Genomic DNA, 15,722 nt, shown 5'->3' on the forward strand with positions numbered 1-15,722 from the left:
TATTACTTTCTTAAAGATTTCTCTTACATTACGATATAAATGAAAAAATTATGTCTAATCCGGATACATTACTTATTATGTTATGCAATAAGGGTACAATGTTCCAGGGGAATCATTAAGTTCTTTATGAAGAAAGTTAATTGTTAATAACACGACTACTAGAGATATTTATTTCTACTGTATCTATTTCAATATTACGTCAATATTCTGAACTTTACTTCACTAAACTGACAACTGACCACTATCGGCGATGCGGCTCCGTATATACTCGGCGGCACGCTGTTTCGGAAGATTCCCGCCAACCTTCGGGACGTCGTGCGGTGGTTTCTCTCTTGCAACTGGACTTTTTATAGAAATAACAATCAACATTTTCTTCAGAGTACGACGTTGGGGAGTATAACAGCGCACTAGAAATTGCATCCCTGGAGACCTAAAGAACACTCTGAGTATAAAGACCACTTTTAACTAGCTGCGAATTATCCTCCAGTTTAAGTTATCGAGTCCGCATGCGAGTTTAGAAAGTACCTTTGCCTTATCAACAGCAATTCCTTGACTGGAAACGACGTGACATGGATACTGTATGAAATTTTTTTTGGCCTAGATTTTCGTAGCCTCAGGGACACTTCTTCTAGATTTCTCATGCGGTCTTCAAACGATTTTTCTATCACAATAATACCATCAAGGTAAACTAGGCTAGTATCCACTGTAAAAGCCCGCTTTTCTCGATCTTCAGGGGCCAACTAAACTTGCCAGTATCTACTTTTCAGGTAAGGCTAGCGTGGGAAAGATTTTCGATCCAGTTAGAGTGTATAAAGTAATTAAGTATCATCAATGCGAGGAAGAAGATAGCTGTCCTTTTCAGTCACCTTATTAAGCTGCCGATAATCTCTGCAGAATCTGTTCCAGCCATTTTTCTTCTTTACTAATTCCACCGGTAAAAACCATGGACTATTAGATGATTCCATGACGCCTTCCTTAGCCATACTCTTAATAATCTTATCAGTCTCCTCTCTTTTAGCTTGAGGCAATCTTAATAAAGTTAGCATTTCCTTTATGGATTTTGTGCTGGACTATGTTGGTCCTGCCTTTCATCTCAGTATCAAAAATATCGATGGAACAAATGCCTTAGCTTCCTTCTTTGGTCTAGACCGGTGCTCGACGAGCTTTTCTAATTCTTTCGTTATTGCTTTCCGGTTGATTGACGAAAAACAAAGAAAAACACAAAGTCACGGTCTCACAACATGTAATTAAACGGGCTACACGTGTTTCGCTCTAGTTAGAGCATCATCAGGCCTAAAATAAAAATACTACTTAAACAAAACTAAAAACTTACATAAAACAATAAAAAACCTTTAGAAGCCATACACACACTTTACAGTACATAAATAAACAATAATTTTAAGGTTATAATTGTACAAAGCAAAAAATAAAAAATTGAAAATTGGAACGTAACAACATAGACTCAACGAGAATCGAACCCGGTACAACAAGATTATAAGTATAAGTGTAAAACCTATCGGCTATACGGACCTAATGCTAAAACAACTTAACACGTTAGCTAATGTAAATTGAAGAAAGTGACTACAAGGAAAATGTTAAACGATACTTAGCTAAATTAAATTGTTAAAAATTAAATTAGGATTAAAAGTAAACACGTCATTCACACACACGAGAACAGCACTCTTCCTTTTTCTCCAGAAGGTTAAGCTTCTTACCCTTAAGGCATTCATGAAGCATTTCAGCTCCCACCCCCGGAGAAAAATTATGAGTAGAGGCCAGCAAATGGTTAGCAAACGCTGATTTGGTATCACTGACATTGGTATTTTTAAATTTTTCAAACAGCGCTACGAGTAGAGATTTTTCTTCCAGACTGGCCAATGTATACTGCGTTGCAATCGTCACATTTTAAAGAGTAAACTCCCGATTTAGAAAGGATACCCGCCTTGTCCACTCTACTGACCAATTGGTTCTTTAAATTATTGACTGTCTTAAACGCGATTTTTACATTTGGGGATTTAAACAATCTTACTAAGTTTACGGAGATAGAACCAAGAAAGGTCAAGGATCTAAAGGAACTTATTGAGTCGTTATTATGAACAATATTGTAGGTCAATTTATATTTATTTGTGGACGGCTTCTAAAGGTTTTTTATTGTTTTATGTAAGTTTTTAGTTTTTTTTTTAAGTAGTGTTTTTATTTTAGGCCTAATGATGCTCTAACTAGAGCGAAACACGTGTAGCCCGTTTATTTACATGTTGTGAGACCGTGACTTTGTGTTTTTCTTTGTTTTTCATCAATTTTATATGTTGGTCTCTTAGAGAATAATGGATGAGATTTTTGGATTTTCCGGTTGATGTTTACAGCCACAATTTGTCAAAGAACTCCGTCTCAATTGAACTCCGTACCCTTCTTTAACAACACAGACTAATGGTTGACGTTCGTTAGCCTCACAGGAATACTCCTTTCATCACGTACAAGGATCTTTCCGACTACTATCCTTCGACCAACAGCCTCGTCATGCATTGCAGGCTTGACCTAGTCAGGTCTCCGACTTAGTCATGTCCAAGCCTAGTCGCAGCTTCATTCTGGTATCAAAACTTTCTTCAAAAGTAATCCTTATAAGAATGTCAAACAACCTTCTCATCGATTATTTTCCGGACTTTCTGCTTAAACCTTGGAACTCGAAGTCCTTGGTTTCCATTAAGTCCGTCCCCATGATCAACTCATCCTCAATCTCAGCCACTATAACAGGATGTTCCATCATGGATATATATTTGATCCCCCGTTGCTATTTGTAGACGCCATTTTTATTGCCGAACTTTATAGAAAGATTTTACTATGTTGGGTCTTATAATTGTCGTTATCGTAGCTGTATTCAGCGAAGGGTTTCATCCACACACGCGTCAACGAAAACATCTAAGCGGTATTTACTTTTGCTTATCGCCCCTTCGTGTCGACCTTCTTTAGTTTGTTGGCTTGGCAGGAGTGGAACTAGCACCTTTTAGACAGTATCTTCTTATGTGACCTGCCTTGCCATATATCCATTATTCCAACTTCCAGTCCTGACGTCTACGTCCTACATTAACCTCTCTTATGATCCGCTTAACCAACTCTTTTACCGTATTTATTTAAATTTCGCGCCAATATTCCGAACTTTACTTCACTGAACTGATAACAGACAACTCACTTCCATCGGTGGAACCATAGACATATAAATAAGAACATATAAATATAAATATAACCATATAAAATATAATAATATAATATAAATATAACCATAGACATATAAATACAGTGCGAACGTAAAGGTTGGAATAAATTAATTTAAAATTCAGGGGTATGTTAAAAAAAAAAACGCTCGGACATGTCGATTTTTATTTTTAACTACGGGTTTTCTTACTATAATTTTATGTATACAGGGTGGCCCAAAAATAAGTTACGGTCATCAACGTAATTTTTTTAAATGTAAACACCTATTTTTTATTTTAGATTTAGGTTCTACATCAAATTCTAAGTACATTTCATGTACCATGTCCTATACCTAAACTCGACCGTTGACGATTGAAAACAATAAAAGGCTATTTTTGGAAGAGTTATTTATATCAAGCAAGAATACATAAAAATATTTTAATTAATTTATTAAGTGTTGAAAATGGCTGCCACGAACCTCTTGGCAATATCCCAGTCGATGCTGAAATTCTTGTAAAACGTTATCGATAACAGAAGGTTCTATCAATCTTATTTCTTCCGTTATTCTAATTTTTAAGTCTTCAATGTTGTTTGGCCGATTAACATAAATTTTGGACTTAAGATACCTCCACAAAAAAAAAATCTAAAGGAGTCAGATCCGGCGATCCGGCCGTCCATTCAATTGCACCCCTCCGACCAATCCAACGTCCAGGGAAAACGGTATCCAGGTATCCAGGCTGGAGCTCCATCTTGCTGATACCATAAGGAATTATCTAATATATCCGGGTCTTCTGGATCGGGGTATAAAGTGGCAGGGCATGGAACCAAGTCATTTTCTAAATACTGAAAATACCTCTCACCATTCAAGTATCCTTCAAAGAAAAAGGGCCCTATAACCCTGTTTTCAATCACCCCCGCCCAAACATTTACTTTTTGAGGGACTTGGCTGTGGCACTCCATCATCCAGTGCGGATTTTCAGTAGCCCAATATCACACTACCATGAAGACAAAACGTTGCCTCATCAGAAAATACATTTTTTTTTGAAAATTGTGGATTAGCATGGCACAAGTCCATAAGTCTCTCACAAAATTCTAAACGCCTATCTGGGTCATCTTCATTTAGCTCATGAACCAATTGAACTTTGTAAGGGTGCCATTTATTTATACCTAAATACTTAACAACGGATGTCTGGGATATCTGATTTTCTAACGCAATATTGCGAGTCGTTTTATGGCAATCTTCTTCAACTGCCAGCAAAACATTTAGTTGCTTCTCTTCTGATATACTTGACCGACCTTTCGTATAATTATCCCTGACATGACCCAAATCCCGATATTTCTGTTCTATTTTACTGACAGTACTTTGAGATATACGTGGCCTATCAGGATACTTGGCATGATAAATTTCACAGACTTCCATCTGAGTGCGCATCCTGTTTCCATAACCAATCATCATCAAAATCTCTATTCGCTCTCGCTCACTAAGACGTACCATTTTTTGAAATTTTAATTTTATCTTTTGATAAACTTAACACAAGCAAAACTTTGCTTAGGCATCTAAATCAAACTAAATTCACTCAAAATTATTTGATGTCAACAAATTGTGACAAGTTAACAATCAAAAACACCAACCACAAATGTAAATAACCAAACAATAACTGATAGGTTGCTTGATATAAATAACTCTTCCAAAAATAGCCTTTTATTGTGTTCAATCGTCAACGGTCGAGTTTAGGTATAGGACATGATACATAAAATGTACTTAGAATTTGATGTAGAACCTAAATCTAAAATAAAAAATAGGTGTTTACATTTTAAAAAATTACATTGATGACCGTAACTTATTTTTGGGCCACCCTGTATACATAAAATTATAGTAAGAAAACCCGCAGTTAAAAATAAAAATCGACATGTCCGAGCGTTTTTTTTTTAACATACCCCTGAATTTTAAATTAATTTATTCCAACCTTTACGTTCGCACTGTATAATAACACATATATAATAATACATATAAAGAACCATAGACATATAAATATCATAAGACATATAATAAGACATATAATCCTTATTTATATGTCTATGGGTGGAACGCTGTTCCGAAAGTTCTCGCCCACTTTCGAGACGTCGTGCGGTCTGTAACTTGTGTCATTCCAAAATGATGGAAAATCAGCAGGTATCTCGGTGTTTACAATATGGACCTGTTGACCATATAAGCGTACCTAAATGATTGGGTATTGTACTATTAGCAAGACCTACTTGATATGAATGATAGTACACTATCATAAAATATAGGTAGTGGATACTTATTGTACATATCACAAGAATCCTTGACTCAGTCAATTAGGAAAGAAAATTATAACAAAAATAACGAGGAATCGTTCAAAAATAACTTTTCAAAGTGACTGTAAAGAGGCAGTTAAAATTCAAAATTTGGTTTAATAACGTAGCAACGTTTGATAGAGTAACGTAAAGTTTGATAACGCCATTCGAAAGCTGAGTAAATTTTCATAGAACCAATAATAAATGTGGGAGAAACAAAACAATGTTTTCATATTTAAATCGCTATATCTTGTACACTTAGGTAGATGGAGTTTTATAAACAAGGTCTTATATTCTTCCCTATTAATAAAAATCAAGACATGTTAAGTCCGCACACCCAAAATAAACTTCCTCTTTTACTCTTTTAATCACTTTGCAAAGTTATTTTTGGACGATTTTCCTTTGACATTTTTCTTATAAATTATTTATTTCTAAGCGGATGAGGTCAAGGGTTCTTGAGATATAAATAGTCCAGATCCAAAGACAATGGGAATTAAAATAAGTGCAAACTATTTCAATCCTTATGTGTGTAATAGAAGAAATTACGAGAAATCTGATCGAATACCTAAAGCGATTTAAGTTGAATGAAAACATCTATAAATTAGAGCAAACATCAATTTCGCATAATCACTTCACATATATATATAAGTAAAAAAGCAAAATTAATATTGGGAAAGTAATTAAAATATAATTACATTGTAGAAATATTATATCTGACGGCCGGCTTTGAAAGCCACAGGTTAATTAAGTGAAATCAAACTTCATTCAGGCTATTATTATACCCAAATTAATTTATAAACCCCTATGACCGCATTGACCATTGTCGAATCCTGACTTAATATAATAATATACTGTCAAAAACTAATAATAATGAACTACTGAATATTTATAAATTTTTTAATAAATTAGAGTTATATTTATAATACAAGCAATTATAAAAATTAGATAGCGTAAACAGAGAAGAACTGTTTAAATAATTTTTTTGATGATTGTAGAGCATTTTGAAAATGTATTGTTTCGTTTAACTATAACTCCAGCAAAACCTACGAAAGTAAAATACATTCCTAAGAATTTACTTTTGCCTTTTATAATTTAATTGATACTAAAGAATAAACTCTTCCAGCACTGCTTCAATCAATGGAAAAAGCGAATGGAAAACTATGTGGGAGTATATTAAAGATAAGCATTCACATGTAGAATAATTTTTATAATAAAACCAGTTTTTGTAACCAGCTTCGTTATTTAATAGTCAGACCTCTTATAGTACTCCTGGAAGAATTTACAGTTTCTAAGACATCGCGGACGTTCATATACTCGGCTTATATGGATCTTGCACATGCTATACCATAGTCCGAGTCACCGATTTAAAAGTCAAAAAAGTTAAATTAAAGCCCTCAGCTATTTTAATCGTTTTACAAATTCAAATATATAATAAATATTAATTATTTTGTATGCTAAATTCCAATTTTGTATTTCAATTTAGCACTAATAATTATTTATAATATTTTATTGTTTTTGTATTCGCTCAATCAGATTAATAAAATATTCAAAGGCCACCTGAGTGGTATAACCAGCCATTTTATTAACATTATTTAATTTCATTTGAAATATTTTCATTGTGAGCTCATCCGTAAAGTACTGAAAGGGATTTTAATTTCATAAAAGTAATTGAAATTCTGATAATTTGAATACTTTGAGGTTATAGCGGTTTTTTGCATACGTTTCCAATAAAACGAGTTATATTTAATATTGCGGTATCAAATATGTATATAATAATAAAACTGTGTATGCAGTCTTACAAAAAACTAACCAAAATCGATGAACGCAATGTAAAAATACATACATGTTAAAAAGCTGATTACTTGTTGTGACAGGGGCATTTCGTCTGGATTTCACTGAAGCGAAAAAGTGCATAAAAAACAGAGGCTTCATAATTGCCGACCGGAATCACCGAGTTGCTCTTGAATATTTCATTAAAGGTTAAAAATCCTGGAAGGAAATTCTGGCTGAAGATAAATAGCATAGGACTTCCCCAGCTGCTGCTCTTTTCCAGTTTCGTATAAGAATATTTTATTATAAAATATAAAATTGTATTCAGAATTCATACATTATATAAAAATGTACTTCAAAAATACCCAACGGTTAATATTTTTTGTGAAATAATATTTTTTTTTAATAGAAGGTTGTGGGTTGTATATCCATAGGCCGTTGGTTCAAATCCGGCTCGAAGGACCAAGAAAAGTGATTGTTTAATAATTATTTTGAAACACAAAAAAAAACAGTCCACATTTTCTAATAGTGAGCTAAAATATGTAATAAAAGTAAAATGAACAATTATTTTTTGGTCACTTTGGTTTTGTCTGCTAGAAGAAATTAGAAATGTAAATAGATATACAGGGTGTTTGAAAAATAGACGCAGATATTTCAATGGATGATTCACTCGATTCCTTTGAAATTTTGTAGTATTATTTGTTGTATTAAGAGGCCAATTTAGCGCTTAGGTTATATAATTTTAACCAAAGCGCTAAATTGGCCTCTTAATACAACAGGTCCAGTGGCATCTTTTTTGCCAATAATAATTGCTAACATGTCCCCCGGGACGCTACTGGACCTTATAATTTTAATCTATTTAGGGCTAAATTAGCCTCTTAATACAGCCAATTTCAAAAGAATCGAGTAAATATTTTTTTAATAATAATAAAAAATTAATATTTAAAAAAAAATGTATCACCCTATATCTTGAAAACTGTGCATTTCCGGACCCATATAGCAAAAACGCTGCCATAATTGGAACATTTTGTTCTCAGTATTTTTCAGAATGGCGTACAAGGCGACTGCTGTCGAGTTAGTGTGCATTGCATACGCATTAAAAAAAAGAAGAAAGCCGCGAAGGTACTCGGTTCATCCATTAAATATGATGCGATTAACTTTCTTTAGGGCAATTTCATTGTCTGTGTGGAGAACTGAGGTACTTGAAGTACCCAGAAAAATTTTTCAATTATTATAGAATGTCGATGAAGTCGTTCGATGAATTACATGAATTGCTAAGAGTTAGCCTGCAAAAATCAAAAACAAAGTTCTGTAAACCTATAAGTGTAGAAGAGAGACTCACAATAACTTTACGGTAAGAAACATTTATTTTTTATAATTTCAAAAAAAGGTAATTAAAAAAAGTGCATAAAGGTTGTTATATATCTAGGAGGTCACTATATTGAGATATCTGTGATTCAGTAGGAGATAAATGTGACACGGATGTAGCAGGTGAGGGCTGTGGTGGCTGAATTGGTACTTGATTTGTGTAGCGTGGTAGATTCAACGATTGGGAAACCCAAGAAGCAATTGAAGGATTGGGTGACATTTGGGACTGTTGCAATGGTTGGGAGTAGGAAGGGGGATATGAGTGAATATTTTGGGGTACAGCTAAATTTATTGATTGAATTTTGCAAAAATTGAAAAAGATTTTTGTCAAAATTGAAGGCGTTGTCCGTAGTTACGCTAAAAAAAAATTATGTTCACAGGCTACTTCACGATTTTGGAAGCGTGAAATATTAACACGTTACTCATATGTCACTTTTTTTAACATGTTAAATAAAGTGACATATTATGAACTATGAAATTTTAAATAAAATTTAAAAAAAAAACGTACTTTTTATAACGATCATAGAAAAAATAAATTTTTGCGATTAGTCAAAGTAGAAAAATGTTTTTTAATTTTTTGTGCGAAAACCGTGCATCTAACGGACAAAGTCCAGGAGATCAAAAATGTTGCAAATAAAACGGGGAATTTAAAAATATTTTTTAATATAAGAAATACCAGTGGCGTACCTTTTTCTTTATAAAAGTATTCAGCGGAAAACCCACACACACGCCACTGGAGAACATAAAAATGTTAAAAGTATGTTGGTAAATGGCTCTGGATACACAGAGTCTGCATACCAATCTTTGGACAAATATCTACAGGGGTATTTAAGTTATCGAAAAAAAATAATTTTTTTGTTAAAGCTTTACCACCCTGTAGCTGAAAATCTAAAAGGTTTAGGACCTATGTTTATAGGAACTTTTTTGCGAATTTTTGTCTAAAGAACACGTTCCTGAATTTTGTCGCAATATATAAAAAACATATACCTGTATACTAACAATTTAAATTTTACCGGAAAAAGACACAATTTGCAACTTTTAGAGATATGTTTGATGCGCTAATACATAACAATAATAGTTTGGGCAATATAGAGAAAGTTAATTTTCTTGTAAGTTTTTTGCGTGACCCAGCGTTAATATAAATTAAAAAAATACCCATGACTATAATTAATTATTCAACCGCTTATGAAACACTAGTAAAACGTTACCAAAACACTTGTTTAATTGCAGCTATCGAAAATGCTCCAAGGCTTACCACAGAAAATCTTAGCGATTTAAGGCAGCTTTTGGACACATTTTCGGATAATCTTCCTTCCTTACTTAAACGCATTCGTATTTCTGTGGCTACTAAATTTGAGCTTCAGTACCATCTAAGTTTTACGTCTTCCTTTATTCAGCTCACTACTTAGTTGAATAAGCATTGTTCGGCTCTTGATAATGTTTGTTACACGCAAGGAGAAAAAAATTGCGAAGGGACAGGATAATTTCCAAAAATTTGTGGTAAATTGCCTAAAGGAAACTGGCTTTACTTCCGCAATGCTGTTCTGGCTGATTCTACCTATAACATTCCCGGTCCTATTGATATTCTAATAGGTGCTTCTTTGTTGCCTTATATTTTGGAGAAAGGTCATCTTAATGGTAGATTGAGGCAAGTTTTCTCAACTCGACTAAGACAGTGAGAATTTACGACGATTTTTGTATTTTTTATTTTTTACCAGGACAATCAATACACGTCTCAAAACCATAACAAAAACGTCAGCAAATGACTATAATGACGTTTTTACATGACGTCATAATGACAACAAAAATCACGTGAATAAGTCCCACCAAAATAACGTCAGTTGGGATGACGTAAATGGGACGTCTATTACTGACCATTTAAAGATGTTTTTAACTGACGACATTTTAGTGACGCTTCTACTGACCTATTATTTAAATGTTTAAATGCGTTTCTAAAGAGCCTAAATTTTTTATACAGGGCTCTCAAATTTGGTAAAATAGGTATATCCGCTGGCTAATCATTTAAACTTCACTCGTTTGTACATTTATTATAAAAATGTAATAGTCTTTTTTTCCTGTAAATATAAAACTGTAATCCAAAAACGCAATAAATAAAGCACATCATTACAAAAAATGCAATGTTATTTAACGCGACAGTTTGATTTAACGCACATATTTATATCTATTTTTTTTCCACTCATAGGTGAACATTTTCTACTGGACGACTAGGAGAACTTTGACAAAATTTAATTAAATGTAAAAAATTGTAAAATTAGGTAGTTTTTTTATTTTAAATTGAGGTACTGAAAATCAACACTTTTTTTTTTTTAAGTTTTTTTTTTTAAAGATACATCACCTTCTTCATAATAAAACATTTATTTCAAGCAGTTAATAACTTACACTTTCATCACTAAAGATTTTACTATTAGAGACCAGTGTGGTGACATGTTAAAAGAGTAAGAAATCATTAAAACGTTATTCTATAATAAAATTAAATACAATACTCGTTCCAACCATTATTTATATAAAATATTAAACATATAAACCAACATCAATGTAAGGTGATTACGATTGGGCCCTGCATTATAAAGAAACTAGAAAGACCAAACCGGCGACTATCAACTGCGAAACGGAAATGCTATAAGAGAATGGTGATAATAGATTAAAAACATCACAATTTAGGAAAGTTATCTATTAAAAGATATAGATCAATAGTATTGGATTATTTATACCTACTTATCCGTGGAAGTGTACTGCAAATTGCGTGTAATGGTTATCTAGTATACAATATATGAACCTTGGTTTTTGGTATTTGAGCTTAAAGATGAGGTCTGTTTGTTTGCAGATGTTAATGCACGGCGTTTATGTTTATATAATGCTAGATTATTATAATATGTTTTTACTAAATAATATTCCTCTTAAAATGAAAAAAAATATCTACAACTCATTAGCAATAAGTAATTACGATACAAGGTTAAATAAGTAGTTTTATTATAATACCCTTTTAACCTCGATTTATTTTGTAATCTCGTGAGCCTTCTTATTTAAGCCTTTTAGATATTCGAGGCGGGATTTCCAAGTTAAAATAATAAAAGACAATCGGAATAGAGCCATGTAAAACAGCCGGTGGCAGCCGGAAGCGATTTGGGTTAGGTCAAAGCAAATCGGGCTGCCCTAGGACGAGTGTTGCAGTCATAAAGACATCGTTTTTATTGCCTCCCGTATCTCCGATTTTGGGATTTTAGTTTTCCTGTTGCGTTACTCCCTTTTTCTTATTCGACCTCTTCGACGGTTTTTGTTTACCGAGCAATGCTACTTTGATTATATTGGAGTTGGGAATTGAAGATTAGAAGTTGGAATTAGATGTTACTTTCAATAATTAACTAATGAAAACTTTGGAGATATACTTAGCGTGTAATCGGAGCAATGTGTCCCTGCCTTTATATATCAGCACTTTACTATAAATGCGCATGTAGTTGTTTTTCTAGATTATATCTCTCGGACATTCTGAAATTGCTGTTGACCTTGATTGAAGTAAATGACATGTCATTGTATCCTTGCGATGTTGGTCACTCTGACAAATTTCAGTTGTACCAATTGTAGGGAAACAAAACAATTAAAGTTTTTGAGAGGTTATGTTTATAAAAATACAAAATAGAAAGTTATATTCAGTTAAGAATTTATGATAATTGCGTTAGATCTATGATTTTGTTTGTAATTGATAATCTTAAAAATCTAAACTTAAACTTGAATCTTATAAATCCTAATACCATGAAAATGATGATCTTCATTTAAATTTTTGCTTGTGTTTACTCAACAAATTCACTTAAAAACACTTTTATTTTCTTTCTATTTTTACTATTACAAGTCTTACTTTCCTTCCATTTACAGTGTTTTCGCATTAAAAGGTACAACCATCAATAAAAATCAAAATATAGATTATTTTATGAGGATTTAGTAAAAATAAACAACTCTATATATATATTATTTTATCATAAACGTAGACAGATAATTCACAATAATTCAGTTTTGAGAAACAGTAAACTAAATACCTTTAAATAAAGATGGTGATACAATATTCACGTATTAAATTAGGAGGAAGACACATCGCCTGTTGCAGACGATATACCCAAGCTTGGTTTACAAATCGCCAAAAACTAGGCAATCCGCTATACTCTCACGTCAAACGTCAGCGTCGTCAACTTCATTACCGTTATTTAATTTATTTTTTGTTGGCAACACTAAAAATCTTCAGAGTGACCAACATCAAAAAGACACAACCACTATAAAAATAGCGGCAGTTCGTGCACAAGACCCATTACCTAACTTTATACCTTACTAATGACTGGTTTGTCCCAAGTTCATTATTATCACACTTTCTTTCATCATGAGGTTAAAAAGGAATAGGCTGAGACCAGACTATCACCCTATCTTCTTCCTGTTAGTGTCGGTATGTCTTTTGTTGTTTGATGGCCAACTTTCATTCTTGTTCAAATTCCTAATTAGTTTTATGATTGATTGGGATTTATTTCTTTCTGAATATGTCCAGTATATCGAGCAGATGTACTTTGTCGAACGCTTTTTTTGTCTGGTTCAATATTTTTATATGACTAAAGTTTGAAGAATCTCCCAGTTTACTTACAGTAATTTTTATAAATAAATGTTTATATTTTCGTTATACCTGTATTTCCGAAAGTAAAAACACCTTTGATAATGCAGGAGAAATACCGAGAAAGTCTCTCATAAACGCAATAAAATATGGAATTTAAAAAAGACGCCGTAAGGGTTTTCCACAATAGAAATTGATGGAAAGAATTCGAAGATGATGTGGAAAAGGCAGTTAAGGGTACGTGATCGGCTTCCCCGAATAAGTAGAAAAATCTCGAGGAGATCGCGTAATATCAATCTCTCCTTCAGAATTTTGCTTGATAGGCGGGTAATCATGTCTGGGGATTTATAATTTTGGAAAATTTAAGAGATATGACTCAAATGTTACAGATACTCCTTACATATAGAAGCGATTTATAGGACTAGATATAGCTTAATGTTTTTTCTACTGCAGTAATAAAAGGCGGATTATTAAATAATTTGCACAATGACATATCGACATGACATTGAAAATGTATTTTATTAAGCAAAATGTAAATGTATTATTCGAAGTCCTGTGATTGTGATTGGAAATTCACAGTTTGCATATATGTCTTAGTATAGTTTTGTACCGCGTAACTCGGTTCAAACCAATTTATTTTTAACCCGAGTGAGTCATACCTACTATCCAACCACAAAAAAATTACTCAAAGTCCAGACAAGCAAATTTTGTCTTAAAAGATTCAGAAATTTGGTGGCCGCCAGCTTTTAGACAGTGGAGAAGGTAGTGGGAGAAATTTCAATAAGAGCGCCACTTGATTTAAATATTTTACACCAAACCCTGATATATTATGATGGTAATATAAGCCCCCCTTAATCAAGAAAATGATGACCTATATTTATGCTTGTACCTAGATCCTAAAAGTTGAAAATAATTTGGGAAAAACTCAAATAACAATCCATAGGTCCACCAGATTGATATAATCATCCAAGAATTTACATAGTCACTTCCATTTATATAAAAAAATTAAATTCCACTGAGATATTTAAATTTAGATAATTATTCAAAATGTAATACTGTAGTAATTTTAAATAAATAAAAAAAATTGATAAAAGAATTAAGAGTTACTTGAGGTATGCTTAAGGCGAGGAAAGTCCAAAACGTAATCACGTGTTGTTTACAAGAAGTATATGTTTGGAGCCTAATTCACAATACCTCACTGGCCCTAAAATACCTTTTACAAACTCTAGTCAAGTCACATTAATCTAAATAAAACTTTTAAACAATAAGGTTCGAATTTGAAAGCCTATTAATGGTATGTTGGTGCAATAAAACCTACTAACCAACAACCAACATAATGACTAAATAGGTTATTTGTAGCAAATAGCCGATCCCTTACAAGGTGATCCAGGCTCAATGTCAAAATCAATTATGTCGATGCTCGACTTAAATGAAAACCCTCAGGTTAATGTTAATAGACTTAGCAAGAACCCCTTAACGTTTTTGTTTTACATACAAGAAAATAAACTCATAAAATTCAACCCCCAACCCTAAATCAAACTGTTCAATAAGGGAAAAATAAAATAAAATGTGCAAAAACTTGCGTGTCCTCTAATCTCTTGTGTATTTTGGCTAAGGTAGCTTAACTCGACAGCTCTGGAACTAATCAGCTACAACCAGGGTAACGACCACATGGGCAAGTCGATTTGAGGCAAGTTCCAATCCAAAATCGCAGAGCCATAGTACAATGCTCAGTCCAGGCTGTGTTGAGGCTCACTTCAGCCGGTTGCCAACAGTGTTGGGATGACCAGAAGAAACCAGAGAATAGGAAGAGACTAGAGAATAGAGGAGAGAATGAGAAAAAGGAGAGGCCTCTAAAATAGAGGATAAAAAAAATCAGTAAAATAAACACACAATCAATTCTATGGCAATTATCAACATGTTGCTACATACCTAAGGTGGTGAGCGAGGCCTAGAGTCTCGTTTTGTGGTTAGAAAATTTCAAAATCCCATAAATGCTGTGGAAGCAGCCGACCAAATTCAAAAATATCAGGTGAATTCGAAATCCTCTCGGCTACAACTTCCCACTAGACGTTCATCAAATTAAACCCCAAAACTTGGGAGGAATATTTTTCCATTCAATCGAATTCCCGGCATGAACTTAAATTTTCCATAAAACCACAAAATGTCGACTGTTCTTTCTGATAACGGGATGGCTACCGGCCACGAACTTAAAAATATACCTGGACTGCTAATGCATATGACCACAATACCCAAAAAAGACCACTGCATGGTGGCCGCCATTTTTATAGTGGTTGTGTCCTTTTGATGTTGGTCACTCTGAAAATTTTTAATGTTGCCAACAAAAAATATATTAAATAACGGTAATGAAGTTGACATTTGACGTGTGAGTATAGCGGATTGCCTAGTTTGTGACGATTTGTAAACGACGCTTGGGTATATCGTCTGGAACAGGCGATGTATCGTT

At 33.3% G+C, this 15,722-nt stretch overlaps 1 protein-coding gene across 1 annotated transcript in view; it reads right to left on the reverse strand.

Moving 5' to 3' along the window:
• The window catches only part of LOC126738141 (delta-sarcoglycan), a 263,842-nt gene that overhangs the window by 217,243 nt on the left and 30,877 nt on the right, over nucleotides 1–15,722 (reverse strand). The gene's annotated exons all lie outside the window — the stretch shown is intronic.

This window comes from Anthonomus grandis, chromosome 7, assembly GCF_022605725.1.
Source record: "Anthonomus grandis grandis chromosome 7, icAntGran1.3, whole genome shotgun sequence".
Classification (NCBI taxonomy): Eukaryota; Metazoa; Arthropoda; class Insecta; order Coleoptera; family Curculionidae; genus Anthonomus; species Anthonomus grandis.